Source organism: Rhinoderma darwinii, chromosome 10 (genome assembly GCF_050947455.1).
Source record: "Rhinoderma darwinii isolate aRhiDar2 chromosome 10, aRhiDar2.hap1, whole genome shotgun sequence".
Classification (NCBI taxonomy): domain Eukaryota; kingdom Metazoa; phylum Chordata; class Amphibia; order Anura; family Rhinodermatidae; genus Rhinoderma; species Rhinoderma darwinii.
Window position 1 is genome coordinate 12,570,885 of NC_134696.1, and position 17,857 is coordinate 12,588,741.

Here is a 17,857-nt window from a genome sequence, read left to right on the forward strand (position 1 = left end):
AGGGGGGGGGGGGAGTATCATGCCATCCCCCTGCTACAGTACCTGGGAGGGAGTGCTGAGCAACTATCCCCCCAGATGCAGTACCGGCTGTTCTCCTTAACGCTGGTGAACCCCCCTCGGCAGATCTACTGTATGCGTTGGTGGAGTGCGGGTGGTCGTGCTCCTCGCGGCCCCGGGGTGAGGCCTAGCACGGCCCAGGCTGTGGGAGACGTCAGACCCGGCGATGGAGGAATGACATCCTCGTCGGGCCCCTTAGCCACCTCTCGCTATACTTGCGGCAAGAGTACGGTGTGAGCGAACTCTACTGTCGCCGGATGGGGATAGACGTGCTAGCGGCCTGGAGCGACGGGAGGATCGTCACGCAGGGAGTGTGCCAGGTAGGGAAGACGCCGGTGCCACAGTCTCTTGAATAAGAGACTGCAGCCATACAGAACCCTCGTCCTGCATCCGGATACGGATAATTTCTTCAAGCTCCTCCTGGTCCATGACAATCAGTTAAGTGTACTCAGAATTTTGTAATAACAAATCCCTGCACAGTAACGGCCAGAAGAGGAAGATGTCTTCCCTCCTTGCCCTTAGAAACACAGAACGGGTAGGGTAGGTAAGACCGCCCTATATCCCCCCAAAAAATGCCCTATAGGCAGGTACCCAATACCCTATAGGCCCCACTAATGTAAACACTACATGGAACAATCCCCCTAGCATAACGTGGCTTAGTTAACCCCTTCATTGCCACCCAGTCATGGGCACAATGGCCAATAAGCCTGAGTGCCTTCAATTACGAGGTCTGGTATACGAGGTGATAATGAGGTGACGTCTACTGACCTGCATATTCTGATAGTAGCTCAATACATTCACCAGATTGAGGACCAACGTCGACCACTCTATGATCTTTGCTGTCATTTCACTGATCTGTGAAAAAATATCAAAATATCAAAATTAATACATTTAAAATTGCACAAAGCAAGAACTTTCTGCCCGGGCCGAGGTTTTTCTGCATGCATGTTTATTGCATGGAGTCATGTGACTGACGGCGATGCCAAAACGGACCTGACCCATTGTCATGTGACACCACATCCATTACATTGCGGACGTCACGATCAAAATGGTGCAGAGAACGAGCACAAAGATTATAGGTCCAATTGTATTACTATAGAACGGCTTCTAGGGATACAAATAAAATCTATCCAATGATCAGGAATATTTGATAATCTCATTAATGCCGGATTAAAGGAATTTTACATCCACTGGTTTGTACCAGCGGCTCAGCATGTCAATAACTTTATATTATGTATGAGATATACTGTACATATCTTTACACATTGATCTCCAGCGCACAGGTGGGTGTATACGGATACCCTACTTTCAATGACTGGTAATTTATTATATAGGAAAATAACGTTTCTTATGTTTAGTAAGTGTCATAGGATTTACTACACTTTTATGTGAGATAAATGTTAATATAATACATATATAGCAAGGACAGTACCGCTGCTTTATATTTAGAATCTTCCTGCAAGAAGCTGAACAATGTTACCAGATGACGCTGTGTTACACCAGCATGTCGCCATCTGACGGCCAAGATCAGAAAATGAAGGGAAATTATCACCTCAGGATCTGATGTTTTCTACATGTGAACCTAAAGACAAGGACAATTGGATTCCATTCAAATATTATTTAAGAAAGGATACAGAAAACCACTAAGGTCACGGCCATTATGCAGGACGCCAGTCTGAAATGGCTGATGACTCTTCGGCTTTCGGGCACTTTGTAGAGGAGTATGGACTGCCAAAGGTTATAAAGGCTGCCAAACCCGAATGCAATGAAAGCGCAAATCCGGTGAGTCATTGGATAACGGTAGGTCTAGAAAACAAGCAAACAGAGGTTACAGCAAATCTTATGGATCTAATCACTAATTGGATATATATTCGGGTCTCGTGCTTGGGACTCCTCTCTGTTAGACTGAGCAGACACACATCTATTACATGGTCGTCCATTCATTCGAATAAGCCATGTAATACCACTTTAGTGTGTGGCCACCTGGTGATAATCACCAGGGGTTCAGCTGCCAGACCTACATCGATCAGCTGATTGCCAGCGGGTCCATATTTAGTAAAGATGGGACAACCCTATGAACATAAAACATTTATTAACTTACCGAAAACATAGCCATCACGGCCGTCCCAACACATGATGACCATCCAATTGCCAGGAAGATCTTTCGAATCAAGGCCTGACGATCCCCAAAGGCTTCAGCATGGAACTTAATGAACTTATAATGTAGAAACGTCAGGCCCAGAGCTGAAAAAGAGAAAATAAGCCGAATAAATCCTGTACCACGTGTAAAACAACCTAACAACATCTATGAAGCGCGGACCAAGCGCTAAACCCAACAAGAATCCTTCAATAATGGACGGGAACATTTATCTGCATCGTCTGATCCAGACTATTATTATCAATGAAATGAACAAAACGTTATTTATTATTTAGAAAAATCTGATTACTACTGCATGAAGAGAATATTATAATCACTTCCGTGATTGTTACTTACAGGCAATGGCCATTCCTATGAATCCCATTCTAAACAGGATATTTTCTGGAAAGAAATTTTCCCATTTCACTGTAAAACAAAAAAGAAAACGCTCAATGTTAAATAATATGGAAAAATTGTCAGAATTGTTTCATCTTAATAATCAGCAGTCTGATAATTTATAGGACTGAGGGGATGACGTACATCAGTGGGGGGGCATGGTTGTTGATAACAGTCAGGGTGTAGCTACCAGAGAGACAGGCCACACACCAAAAGGCCAAGAAGATGTGGAAGAATCCCAGTCCATTGATCTCCATAATAGTGAGAAGTCGCCAATAAATTAGCAAATCGCGCTCTGTGTCAATTCACGGAAAGAAAGACCGGGCAGTTGTCAGGGGAATATTTATAACCCCTCGTCACCTCTCTGTGACATCAGCACGGCTCGACGTCCTCGCCGGGGAAGATGATGTAGATAATGATGGCGAAGAAGAAGAGGAGGGTTATGGTCAGAAGATGTCGAGGGCGATCTCCGCCTCCGAGGACGACCACCTCTGCCGTGGCGATGCTTGCGCCGACCGTGCCTGCGCCCACCTCCACATCTGCGTTTCCTCCCTCTCCTTGACGATTCCTTTGCCGAACCTAAGAGAAAAAAGGGACAAGGCAGACGCGTGACCAACCTCACATCGATCCCCCTTGGCACCAACAGCATGCGCCACATCCCTGCTCGGACCCTCCTGCTGCGGGCCAGAACCGGACGGTACATTCAATAAAGGACACAGTTGTGCAGGAGACCGTAACCCTGGCTGAGACCGGACGACTTCTTCTCCAGCTCTTGTCCTCTGATAGGGGGTTGGGTCATGTAATGCCCTCGCTGCAGTGCCCCTGTGGCGTTTGCTCTGCCAGGCCCCCCCCCCCAGCATCTCCCGACACAATAGCCGCTGACCCTGCTTCCTCACCTGATCCCAGCTGAAGCAGATGTTCATCGGCGCAGGTTCCCGGATCAGCGGTGCATTTATGGTTGTTGATAACAGTCAGGGTGTAGCTAGCAGAGAGCCAGGCCACACACCAAAAGGCCAAGAAGATGGAGAAGAGACTGCATGTATACCATTATAAGCCCATCAACAACTTAGCTAGGGATAACCTAACATTAAAATTGACACAGAACAAACTTGTTTCCTTTTAACATGGGTTGACTCGGGGTCGGCCACAGCTTTTTTTAATAAATACTAATATTGAAAATAACATTAACTTTTAAAGTAAACACCCGTATGCCAGCACCAAAATAAGTGGGCATGTAGGTAATTTACTTTACAAAACCGCCATAAGGAGGACGTGTACTCACACTACATGTGCCTCCGCCCCACCACGACCCCCAGCCAATAGCAAAAAGTGCCTGCTCAATCCCATCCTGCAGACCGGACAGGAATATATTCAGGCCAATATCTGTAAGGTGAACTCCGTCTGACAGTAACAGGCATCTGTTGTCACCCTCCAGTTGTCTGTGCCTGATCACTACTCCCCCCCTTTCTCCCACAAAGCGAGATACACCTGTATTCAGGAGCCGCCGGCCCCTCTCAATTGCATTACCACCCCGGACCCCGTGCCACACTGCCCTGGGGATTACTTCTAAACATACAAGCACGAGCTCCGGAAGAAGGAAGCAAACTACTCAAGGTCTGACTGGATTATGGCAATCAACTCACCAAGGCGCACTGAGCATAAATCATTCCCCCCAATGTGTAGAACCAAAACCGTCGGCACCAGCCGGTGCCGACTAATATCCACCACTTCCGGTAAGGTCTGCAACCATCTTAGGCCCCTCAGGCCTCTCCAATAGATCTCTGCATCCTGGAATCCAAGTGATTTTCCCCCGAGCCCTATAGCCGCTCTCTGTTCAGCCCCAAAAACATACGAATGGCCCATTATCCATACTGACGGCCGGTAATCTAGAAAATAAAAGAAATTAGTGCAGAACCAAATCGGGGCGAACGTAACCTGCAAAGCCATCAGAGCGCCAGCGCCCTATACGACGCACCTTAGTATCGGTCAGGCCCAATTAGCTGGTGGTAGTAGCCGCTCCAATGCGAAATGAGTGGGTGCCAAAGTTCCCAGGGGGGAGGCCGACAGATGACAATGCCTTTTTAAATACTGCAGAGAACTGAAATTTTGTAAGGGGGCTGCCGTCAATATGCGTCATAAACTGAGATCCACAGTTACACAAACTTAAGTAGGAAGATGCTAAAGCAACAGGGCAACCCGCACCCCCGATTGCCCACAACGAAACCCAGCAGCCCCTGCCAAAAATATCTGTATTCGATCGACGTATTCGAAAACCTTGGCCGGATTCAGACAAACTAACGTCCTCAAATAAAAGGCTGCCCGGCCGCGTAACACTATGGGGAACTAACTCAGGTATCCGCAGAGCACCAAAACAGGAAAAAGCCACGGCTAACAGGGCCGAGTCAAACAAAGAAGCACATACCTCAGGTAAACAATGCAAAAGTTTTAACAGAATTGCAAAAGAAATCGGACGCCTAGAGTGGAACTGCCGACTTCTTCCACCCCTTAATGGACTGCAAAATAAAGAAGGATTTTGTGACAATGGCCCACCCATGAAGCTTAAAGAAAAATGCCAGACCCATCAGGCAACGAAGTGATACTGGTCAGCCAAACCCGACAAAATTCCATAATATAGGCTAAACGAGGATGTTCCGGAGTACCAATAATACGTTCCCCTACAACTTTCAACCACTCGTTCCATGCATTACCATAAGCCGTCCAGGTAGATCGAGCAAGTGATGCCCTGACAAAAGGCACTAACTGGGATCCAGCAGTCTCCATAGCCCATCCGGGCACTCCGTCCCCTCCTGTTCTGCCTGCGGGAACAATAAATGAAACTGGAAATTAAAACGAGAAAGAGCATCAGCAATTTTATTGTCAACACCTGGAACGTGACGAGCCCTGAACTGGATATTATGTTGTAAGCATCGCAGCACCAGCTGGCGCAGCAATATCACCACAGGGAGTGAAGCGGAGGTTAGATGATTAATAGCCTGCACGACACTCTCGTTGTCGGACCAGAATAACACAGACGAGCTTGCCATAGTCCCGGCCCACAATTCCACAGATACTATGATAGGGTAAATTTCCAATAGAGTCAGATTCGCACACCATCCCCTGGCACGCCAAGCGTCCAGCCACTGGGCCACACACCATGCTGTACCAAAAATAGCCCCGAATCCTTTGCTACCTGACGCATCAGTGAAAGTTTCAAAGTCATTATTGGAAACAGTAGGCGACCTCCAACATGTGCGTCCATTATAGTCCTGCAAGAATATAGACCAGACTCTCAAATCCGCCCTTATCCCAGATGAAATTCGAACCAGGTGATGAGGAGAAAATACCCCTCCGTAGCCATTGACAATCGGTGAGAGAAAATCCTACCCATAGGCATAACCCTGCTGGCAAAAACTAGGAGACCTGACAACGATTGAATCTGCTTCAATTGCATCTTTTTTTTTAAAAAATTCACAACTTTTATATTTTTTATATATTAACAGACACATGACGTGTATTACTGTATAAATGGCTTTAAATGGCTTTGCCAGTGCTGGACGTTCGGCAACTAAGGAAACAAAACTAAAAACACACATGTTCATACAATTTCCTTGGCATCATTATGACTAACTTGCTCATTGCAGGGACAACGACATTTAATGTACTGTTGTCCCACATTGCATTGAGTTAAAAAAAAAAGTAAAAATAAAACAAAGTCAAAACATACTACTATTTAAAAAATTATAAATGGGAATTACAACAGAGGAGGGTAACATAGGGTGGGGGGGGGGGGGTTACAAATGCACCTGTTGCCCAAACACTGAAGGCAGTTGTTATGCTTGCTGTAACCATACACACAAAAAGGCAGCCTAGGAATGTTTGACATTGTTTTGTTACTAAGTGTCTATGCCACGGTGACAATATACATTTGAGCACCTAAATATATACCTGTATTGTTCAGACCATAAGCTCTCCTTGAGTGCAAATCTTTTGCATTATACAAACAAGCAGCTTAACCACAAATGGAACAAAACGCAAAAAACAGAAACTTTCAGAGCAGCAGTCACATCCGCAATTCAAATTAAATAAACCAATTATCCATCAAGTAAAAGACTAAAACTAATGACACGCTGATCTTTGAGTGATGTCACCAGCTTCTATTGTCTGCTTGTAGGAGACGAGGAAACGTTATTACTAGTATAATACAAAGAAATTCCAAAAATATATCAATCTACTATAAAGCCAAGTTGCCAAATGTTTTTTTTCTTTTAAACCTTTTTTCTAAACGGTAGGAAATGATGGGCCCTGTTATCTAAATGCTGTTTTATTAAGGCATGTTTATTCAAACACACAGGTATCCTGCATTAGAAATGTATGATAACTTCTGGTACCTATAAATTACTATTCAGCACCTAGAATTTGAAACTAATAAGGCAACAGCAGTGTAATTTACTACAATAATACTTTTTTTGGTATCCACAACTTACAGCGAGGGCACGCGCGCACGCAATAACAATCACTGGTCCAAGTCGATATCAGAGTGGTCTGCCGGGGGAGTCTCAGTAGCAGCCGACATTGCTCAGGGCTCTCTTTGTATATAGCTATGTGACCAATTTTTTTTTAATTCTTAACATGTGATACTCTGCTCATCTTCATCCTTATCACTGCCTGAGCCCATGTCTCCTTTCTTATGTGCCAGCTGTGACTATCCCACAGTATTTTATCCAGGAGATACCTTACATAGCCAGGTATGGAGTTGTTACCTCATCTTATCTCATCAATACTACGTCTACAAAACTGTTATACGGGTTATAGGGTGTTGGCTTTCTAAAAACATGAAAATATGGATGGATCATAGAAGTGTATCTAAAAATATATGTGTTTAGACCTTACCACAGGTTCTATTATTAATGGCAATGCCTCCTTACACACATTTCCATTTTGGATAAGGTGCTATAGGCAATAGGTAATAGTGCTATATGTTCTAGAGCAGATGTGATCTTCCTGTAGATCTACAGATGCTGTTTTCTTACAAGTCCCAGCAAGAATCATATTAAATGTGGAACTCAATACAGAGGTCGGAAGAGAACACAGAAGCTTGTAAGTCTCACACAAGCCTCTATCATGGCATACTGAGACTTGCAGTTCATCATCTGTAGCTGTAGAGGGCAGAACTAAACAATACATGCCCGCTAATTTTGTGAGCAATTCTAAATGTGTTTTCAGCATTTTAATGATAGGTAGAGTTTAAGATCTACATTAATCACGTTATATAACTAGGAATAATTTACAGTCGCTGTAAGGGTGTCAGTGCACTGTGTTTTTAATCTGATGGTATATCATCTGGCGCAGTGAACTGGTGGCTGGTTTTTCCGCTCAATCCCTTCTTTGTTTACGCTGCTTGACATTGTCCTCCTGGGAAGAAAAGCCGTTTGTGTGTCCGTTCGCTGCAGTCACTGAGCCGTTCTGGTAATCTTTCCTTCGGGAAGAGGCTTTCTTGTATGTCTCAATGTAGAAATTGGTAAAGAGGATGATGACAGAGATCATGTAGCAGTTCTGGAAATACAGCCATCCCATGGGGAATGCACAGCGCCAAATCATTGCACAGCTGGTCTGAGTCATTGTTAGGACAAACTGGGTCAGCTGGCACTGGGTGATGTATTTCTTCCACCACAGATAAGGTCGCATGGCTGGTATAGCTGATAGTCCGTAGTAAGAGGACAGAGTAGCACCAAAGTAGGAGTGTCCACAAGGCACCCAGTTCATGACAAACCACCAGTTGTTTAGCATGGACGCATGGTGATAGACATGTAGGACGGTGATCTGGTGGTTGTTCGTGTGGAGAATAAAGAAGAAAGTGTCCATGAATTCAATGAGCTTGGAAATGTAGTACCACCAGAGGACTCGAGTTATCTTCATGTCTGCATCACCTCCACTGTGAGTGTCCTGGCAGAAAAAGTTGTATCCTCCTTCCCATACTCCTGTTACCAGCTCATAAAACATGTACAGCGAGAGCAGTGTAAGGCCAATGTTATAAACTACAAGAATCCCTCTGCAGGAAACTGGTGGTCTGTTTTTCCTGTACTTCGGTCCTATCCATATGATAAATAAATACAGGACGGTGCAAACAAATGAGGGGATGTAATTATCTAACATGAACCATCCTTTCACTCGCGGGTCTCTTGGTCCAAGCAAGTTGTCTATATATACATTCACTGCTTTATCCATGGCCTCCATTTCTTAAACCATTCTTTGGCTGCAGCCCGGGTACCGTTATATTCCCAGCGGCTTCACTTTCCTGTACGACTCCCGGCTCAGAGGAGGCACTAGCTGTGTGTGACTCTGCTCCAATTGCATCTTTTTAACCGACAAGTCTGAAACGAACAGGGATTGTAATATCTATCCCTAAAAAGGAAACCGGGACCCTCGGTTTTCTGTAGGGAAAGTGGAACACCAAGTAGAAATTGCCATTGCGGTGACGCAGGGGGGCCAACAAAGACAAAATCGTCTAAATAGTGCGTAATGGACGCAGTGCCGATTTGCTCCTGGAGAACCCATTCAAGCAACAAACTAAACACCTCGAAATAAAAGCATGAAATTGAACAACCCATGGGAAGGCACATGTCATAGTAATATTGGCCCTCTAGCTGGCAACCCAATAAATGAAAGCAATCCTCATGGACCGGCAACATCCGGAACGCTCACTCGATGTCAGATCATAAGGGCCCTGCACCCGGAACTACAAACTAAATCGACAGCTCGATCGAACAAAATGTTTCCACCTCCTTTTTAGCAACCACACAAAGAGGTGAAACACGGAGATTAGGAAAAGGTAAAAAATAAAAAGTTCCCGCCATGCGACCTAAATTAACCTCTGTCCCAACCTTGTCCTTCACAACAGCTGGAAATTCGTTAGCTGACTTTAAAGAGGCTGTCACCAGATTATAAGTGCCCCGTCTCCTACATAATCGGATCAGCGCTGTAATGTACAGAACAGCAGTGGTTTTTATTTTGAAAAAAAGATCATTTTTGAGCAAGTTATGAGCAATTTTAGATTTATGCTAATGAGTTTCTTAAAGACCAACTGGGCGCGTTTTTACTTTTGACCAAGTGGGTGTTGTACAGAGGAGTGTATGATGCTGACCAATCAGTGACCAATCAGTAACTAATCAGCATCATACACTTCTCATTGTTCCAGCCCAGCATGATCCACAGCACAGTGTGATTGTGCAGTGAAAGAAGCTGGGCTGGAACAATGAGAAGTGCAGGACACTGATTGGTCAGCCTCATACACTCCTCTGTACAACACCCACTTGGTCAAAAGTAAAAACACACCCAGCTGTCTGTTAAGAAACTAATTAGCATAAATCTAAAATTGTTTTGTTTATAAGTTGGTCAAAAATTATTGTTTTTCAAAATAAAAACCAATGCTGTGCACGACGTGAGCAACGCACGGTAGCATGGCTACCCCCGCAGTTAGAGCATTCATGCTTAAATTTGCATGATCCGTAGAACTTGCAATGCCCTTCATTGAAGAGCCAGCAAGATCCGGATCTGCACAGCGCCAGGCCCCCAACCCGGGAGAGGAACTGGTAAAGGACCCGGAGGAGGGGGCAGCGGAATGAAATGAACGCTGTGACATCATCATTCGCAACCACACATCCGTCGCTTTAGTGTCCCAACCTATTTCAGGATGTTGCACCATTCTCCGTCTAAATTCCTCATCATAACGCCACCACGCAGTGCCCCCGTGCGTATTGTAAGCGCTGAAAATTGTATCTAAGTACACAAATAACTGAAATGATTTATCAGGGAACCTCTTCGAAACTACACACCCTAAGACCGCAAACGCCTGTAGCCAGTTATTAAACATGCGTGCCACTTTTGGTTTTGATTGAACCCCCCTCTAAAAACGCTGCTCCTTATCGATGGTCACCGAATCCACTGACACCAGGGACCAAATATCCACATATTCATTTTTACATATTTTCTCCCTGGTGTCATCAGACAAGTGAGCGCCGAGGGGAGCAATTCCACAAAAATAAGTATCCCTAAATGCAGGTAGCACAGGAGTAGATGTAGAGGTGGAAGCCTCAACCAAAGACTTTGCCGCTACTGGTGCAGGTACACAATCGACCTGCGGTCTGGTGCTGCCCGTTTACAAAGATTTTAAAACAGACAGTAAATCAACATCAGATGCATTATTAGTGCGCCATGTCTGGAGGCAGTCATACTCACCGGGTCCAGAAGTAGAAGCGGTATGGAGCGTCGGCGGTGGAATAACAGGTGCCTCAGGTAACAATGTCGGTGCAGCTGAGGCAGTTGGTACCACGGAACGAGAAGATCCCACGGGTGTGTGGGCCCTACTTGACGAGGCGTGGCTGCTTTCGGAAGTGCCACGGTTATGGGAATGGCCACTAAGTCGCCTTACGCCTGGAGTAGCGGCGACGAGAGCGACATGAACCGTGACGCCGTGAGGATTGCCTGTGCCGTGACCTGGAACTGTACCTAGTCGACCCCTCGAGTGAGAGTGACGACCGTGAAGCTGAGTGGTCGGTGGGAATCACATACGCCGGGCCCAAATCTTTATGAATGAACACCGACACGTCGACGTTCTTTGATGCCATAGTAGAAGTGGCAGGAGGAGCCTGTTCGGTGGGAAATAGATCCTCACCACTATCACATAGAGAAAACATGGATTCGTCCTCTAGGAGTGGGTGGGGATAAATCGTGCCATGTGTCCCTCACATCATCTTGGGGGACTGGCACGCTGCAGCCGTAGAGGCCGTTAAAGGTACAGGTTTGCAGGCAGGCGGAAGAGGGGGCGCTCCTGGGCAATTCTGCAAAGCTTGCTGTATTGGAAGCCAGGCTTGCGGTGACACTAACTGACTGAATGGCCGCCAGGCGGGGCCTAGCCCGGCCCAGCCCTGTGGGAGCTGCGAGGCCAGGAGAGGGGGGAACATAGTCAAGCACCACAGCCACTGAACGGAGGCATGCTGATCCCTGCAGAGCCAGTGGGGGAGTGGCAATTGCGGACTGGTAGGGATAGTTAACAGGCGTCCCTGGGACATGGGGCACTGACTCACATGTTCTGAAGGGGACAGTCTCACCGGCGCCCGAGACTGACGTGCCGACTGACGCACTGGGTGCACAGCGGGGGCCGCGGGAGAAGAGGAAGCTGGCCGGCAAGTCTCATTCAGCAGAGGCTTCAGCCAGCCGGGGCCTTCCTGAAGCAGCCGACGACGGATAGACTCCTCCATGCTTGTTCTCTTGCCGGTACGTAGTCTCACGAGATTACGGCCAAAAGAGGCTGAGGCGCTGGAATCCTTCCCTTATATCATCTAGGAGGAAAGAGGGGGTGAATATCATAACCCCTCCCCTGGATGGAGGGGGGATGAGTCGGCCGATAATGTAAGGCCCGTGTTAACCCCTGCAATGGTGGACCTGGGACGAACCTAATAATTGCAACGGTGCAATTATTTTAACCCCCTCCTACGCAAAGTCAAAGACCCAGCGGTTATACACCTATGGGTCTAACAAAGTCGCCAATAAATCAGATAATCGTACTCTGTGTCAATTCACGGAAAGAAAGACCGGGCAGCTGTCAGGGGAATATTTATAACCCCTCATCATCTCTCTGTGACATCAGCACGGCTCGACGTCCTCGGCGGGGAAGATGATGTAGATAATGATGGTGTAGAAGAAAAGAATGGTTGTCGCTCAGAAGATGACGAGGGCGATCTCCGCCTCCGAGAACGACCAACTCTGTCGTGTCGATGCTTGCGCCGACCGTGCCTGCGCCCACCTCCAGATCTGTGTTTCCTCCCTCTTCTTGACGATTCCTTTGCCAAACCTGAAAGAGAAAAAAGGGACAAGGCAGAAGCGTGACCAACATCACATCGATCCCCCTTGGCACCAACAGCATGCGCCACATCCCTGCTCGGACCCTCCTCCTGCGGGCCAGAACCGGACGGTACATTCAATAAAGGACACAGTTGTGCAGGAGACCGCAGCCCTGGCTGAGACCGGACGAATTCTTCTCCAGCTCTTGTCCTCTGATAGGGGGTTAGGCCATGCAATGCCCTCGCTGCAGCGCCCCTGCAGAATCTGCTCTGCCCGCCCCCCCCCCCCAGCATCTCCCGACACAATAGCCGCTGACCCTGCTTCCTCACCTGATCCAAGCTGAAGCAGATGTTCATCGGCGCAGGTTCCCGGATCAGCGGTGCAGGCTGCACGCAGTGCACCTGCCTGGCCCGTCGCCGCTGCGCAGGCCTCATGATCCATGCTGACAACCGGCGGCACTACACTCCGGCCGTTAACCGGGTGAGTAGGGCGGAGGCGTGCAGCATGGAGAGGGATGCCGGACACAATAAGAGGGACACACATCTATTACATGGTCGTCCACTCATTGGAATAAGCCATGTAATACCACTTTAGGGTGTGGCCACCCGGTGATAACCGCTAATCATGATCAACAGGGGTTCAGCTACCGAACCCACAGCGATCAGCTGATTGCCAGCGGGTCCCTATTTAGTGAAGCTGGGACAACCCTATCAACGTGAAACATTTATTAACTTACCGAAAATGTAGCCATTACGGCTGTCCCAACGCATGATGACCATCCAATTGCCAGGATTATCTTTTGAATCAAGGCCTGACGATCCCCAAAGGCTTCAGCATGGAACATGATGAACCTATAATGTAGAAACGTCAGGTCCAGAGCTGAAAAAGAGAAAATTAGCCAAATAAATCCTGTACCACGTCTAAAACAACCTAATAACATCTATGAAGCGCGGACCATGCGCTAAACCCAACAAGAAACCTTCAATAATGGACGGGAACATTTATCTGCATCGTCAAATCCGGGCAATTATTATCAATTGAAATGAACAAAACTTTATTTACTTTTTAGAAAAATCTGATTACTATTGCAGGCTGAGATGGGGGCAGGGTGCGACTGATGCCAAGTCTGAGTCATGTCTGACAGTCTGGTTGCTAGGGATACACTACCTAACAACCACAGGCTTGTCCAGCAATGAGTCCCTAGCAACCAGCCTGCGTCTCTCACTGACTCACAAATGTAGGTTTGACCCCAGAGTAATATAATCAGATATAAGACTTTTTATAATAACCCGCTATCCCCCAGAAGAGCATATTATAATCACTTCCGTGATATTTACTTACAGGCAATGGCCATTCCTATGAATCCTATTCTAAACAGGATATTTTCTGCAAATAAATTTTCCCATTTCACAAAAAAAAAAGAAAATGCTCAATGTTAAATAATATGGAAAAATTGTCAGAATCGTTTCATCTTAACAATCAGCAGTCAGATAATTATCTATAGGACTGAGGGGATGATGTACATCAGTGGGGGGGCATGGTTGTTGATGTGAGGTCAGGGTGTAGCTAGCAGAGAGCCAGGCCACACACCAAAAGGCCAAGAAGATGGAGAAGAATCCCAATCCATTGGTCTCCATAAAGTGAGAAGTCGCCAATAAATTAGCAAATCGCACTCTGTGTCAATTCACGGAAAGAAAGACCGGGCAGCTGTCAGGGGAATATTTATAACCCCTCGTCATCTCTCTGTGACATCAGCACGGCTCTGCGTCCTCGGGGGGGGGGGGGGGAGATGATGTAGATATTGATAAGAAGAAGATGAGGGTTGTCGCTCAGAAGATGACGAGGGCGCTCTCCGCCGACCGTCCCTGCGCCCACCGCCAGATCTGTGTTTCCTCCCTCTCCTTGACGATTCCTTTGCCAAACCTGAAAGAGAAAAAAGGGACAAGGCAGAAGCGTGATTAACATCACATCGATCCCCCTTGGCGCCAACAGCATGTGCCACATTCCTGCTCGGACCCTCCAGCTGCAGGCCAGAACTGGACGGTACATTCAATAAAGGACACAGTTGTGCAGGAGACCGCAGCCCTGGCTGAGACTGGACGACTTCTTCTCCAGCTCTTGTCCTCTGATAGGGGGTTGGGTCATGTAACGCCCTCGCTGCAGAGCCCCTGCGCCGTCACCGTCCACGATGATCCTCTTTATACTCCAGAGTCCTGGTTCTTCTCCCTCTTGGAGATGGTGAAGCTTTTCCGGGTAATTGTTATAGATAAACTCTAAGAAAAGAAACACATATCCACATTATAAACCCCATGATTGTAGAGATGAATAATAATGTTATTACGAGGTCAGGTATACGAGGTGATAATGAGGTGACGTCTACTGACCTGCATATTCTGAGAGTAGCTCAATACATTCACCAGAATGAGGACCAACATCGACCACTCCATGATCTTTGCTGTCATTTCACTGATCTGTGAAAAAATATCAAAATTAATACATTAAAAATTGCACAAAACAAGAACTTTCCACCCGGGCCGAGGTTTTGCTGCATTCATGTTTATTGTATACTCCATGTGACTGACGGTGATGCCAAAATGGACCTGACCCATTGTCATGTGACACCATATCCATTACATTGCGGGCGTCACGATCACCATGGTGCTGAGAATAAGCACAAAGATTATAGGTCCAATTGTTTTCCTATAGAACGGCTTCTAGGGGTGCAAATAAAATCTGTACATAGCTTTACACATTGATCTCCAGCGCACAGGTGGGTGTATACGGATACCCTACTTCCAATGACTGGTAATTTATTATATAGGAAAATAACGTTTATAAAGTGTCTTATAGAATTTACTACATATTTATGTGAGATAAATGTTAATATAATACATATATAGCAAGGACAGTACCGCTTGCTTTCTATTCAGTATGTTCCTGCAAGAAGCTGAACAATGTTACCAGATGGCGCTGTGTTACACCAGCATGTCGCCATCTGACGGCGGAGATCAGAAAATAAAGGGAAATGATCACCTCAGGATCTGATGTTTCCTACATGTGAAGCTAAAGACAAGGACAATTGGATTCCATACAAATATTATTTAAGAAAGGATACAGAAAACCACTAAGGCCATGGCCATTATGCAGGACGCCAGTCTGAAATGGCTGATGACTCTTCGGCTTTCGGGCACTTTGTAGACGAGTATGGACTGCCAAAAGTTATAAAGGCTGGCAAACCCGAATGCAATGAAAGCGCAAATCCGGTGAGTCATTGGATAACGGTAGGTCTAGAAAACAAGCAGACAGAGGTTACAGCAAATCTTATGGAACTAATCACTAATTTACCCTCAGAACTTCCCAATAAATCCTAAATAACGTGTTCTGATATAATAACCACAGAGACATAATGGATATAGAGGTTGGTCTCTTGCTTGTGACTCCTTTCTATTAGACACATCTATTACATGGTCTTCCATTCATTGGAATAAGCCATGTAATACCACTTTATGATGTGGCCACCCGGTGATAACCACTGATCATGATCACCAGGGGTTCAGCTGATTGCCAGCGGGTCCCTATTTAGTGAAGATGGGACAACCCCATCAATGTAAAACATTTATTAACTTACCGAAAATGTAGCCATCACAGCTGTCCCGACGCATGATGACCATCCAATTGCCATGATGATCTTTTAAACCAAGGTCTGACGATCCCGAAAGGCTTCAGCATGGAACATAATGAACTTATAATGTAGAAACGTCAGGCCCAGAGCTGAAAAAGAGAAAATAAGCCAAATAAATCCTGTACCGTGCAAAACGTGTAAAACAACCTAATAACATCTATGAAGCGCGGACCAAACGCTAAACCCAAAAAGAAACCTACAATAATGGACGAGAACATTTATCTGCATCGTCTGATCCGGACAATTATTATCAATTGAAATGAACAAAACTTTATTTATTTTTTAGAAAAATCTGATTACTGCTGCATGAAGAGAATATTATAATCACTTCCGTGATTGTTACTTACAGGCAATGGCCATTCCTATGAATCCTATTCTAAACAGGATATTTTCTGCAAAGAAATTTCCCATTTCACTGCAAAACAAAAAAGAAAACGCTCAATGTTAAATAATATGGAAAAATTGTCAGAATTGTTTCATCTTAATAATCAGCAGTCAGATAATCTATAGGACTGAGGGGATGATGTACATCAGTGGGGGGGGGGCATGGTTGTTGATGTGAGGTCAGGGTGTAGCTAGCAGAGAGCCAGGCCACACACCAAAAGGCCAAGAAGATGGAGAAGAATCCCAATCCATTGGTCTCCATAAAGTGAGAAGTCGCCAATAAATTAGCAAATCGCACTCTGTGTCAATTCACGGAAAGAAAGACCGGGCAGCTGTCAGGGGAATATTTATAACCCCTCGTCATCTCTCTGTGACATCAGCACGGCTCTGCGTCCTCGGGGGGGGGGGGGGAAGATGATGTAGATATTGATAAGAAGAAGATGAGGGTTGTCGCTCAGAAGATGACGAGGGCGATCTCCGCCGACCGTGCCTGCGCCCACCGCCAGATCTGTGTTTCCTCCCTCTCCTTGACGATTCCTTTGCCAAACCTGAAAGAGAAAAAAGGGACAAGGCAGAAGCGTGATTAACATCACATCGATCCCCCTTGGCACCAACAGCATGTGCCACATTCCTGCTCGGACCCTCCAGCTGCAGGCCAGAACTGGACGGTACATTCAATAAAGGACACAGTTGTGCAGGAGACCGCAGCCCTGGCTGAGACTGGACGACTTCTTCTCCAGCTCTTGTCCTCTGATAGGGGGTTGGGTCATGTAATGCCCTCGCTGCAGAGCCCCTGCGCCGTCTCACGTCACCGTCCACGATGATCCTCTTTATACTCCAGAGTCCTGGTTCTTCTCCCTCTTGGAGATGGTGAAGCTTTTCCGGGTAATTGTTATAGATAAACTCTAAGAAAAGAAACACATATCCACATTATAAACCCCATGATTGTAGAGATGAATAATAATGTTAATACGAGGTCAGGTATACGAGGTGATAATGAGGTGACGTCTACTGACCTGCATATTCTGATAGTAGCTCAATACATTCACCAGAATGAGGACCAACATCGACCACTCCATGATCTTTGCTGTCATTTCACTGATCTGTGAAAAAATATCAAAATTAATACATTAAAAATTGCACAAAACAAGAACTTTCCACCCGGGCCGAGGTTTTGCTGCATTCATGTTTATTGTATACTCCATGTGACTGACGGTGATGCCAAAATGGACCTGACCCATTGTCATGTGACACCATATCCATTACATTGCGGGCGTCACGATCACCATGGTGCTGAGAATAAGCACAAAGATTATAGGTCCAATTGTTTTCCTATAGAACGGCTTCTAGGGGTGCAAATA

At 46.1% G+C, this 17,857-nt stretch overlaps 1 pseudogene; it reads right to left on the minus strand.

The window, feature by feature from the left end:
- Positions 1-7,900: 7,900 nt before the first annotated feature.
- Positions 7,901-8,839, minus strand: LOC142662440 (very long chain fatty acid elongase 5 pseudogene; annotated as a pseudogene).
- Between the last annotated feature and the right edge of the window lie 9,018 nt (positions 8,840-17,857).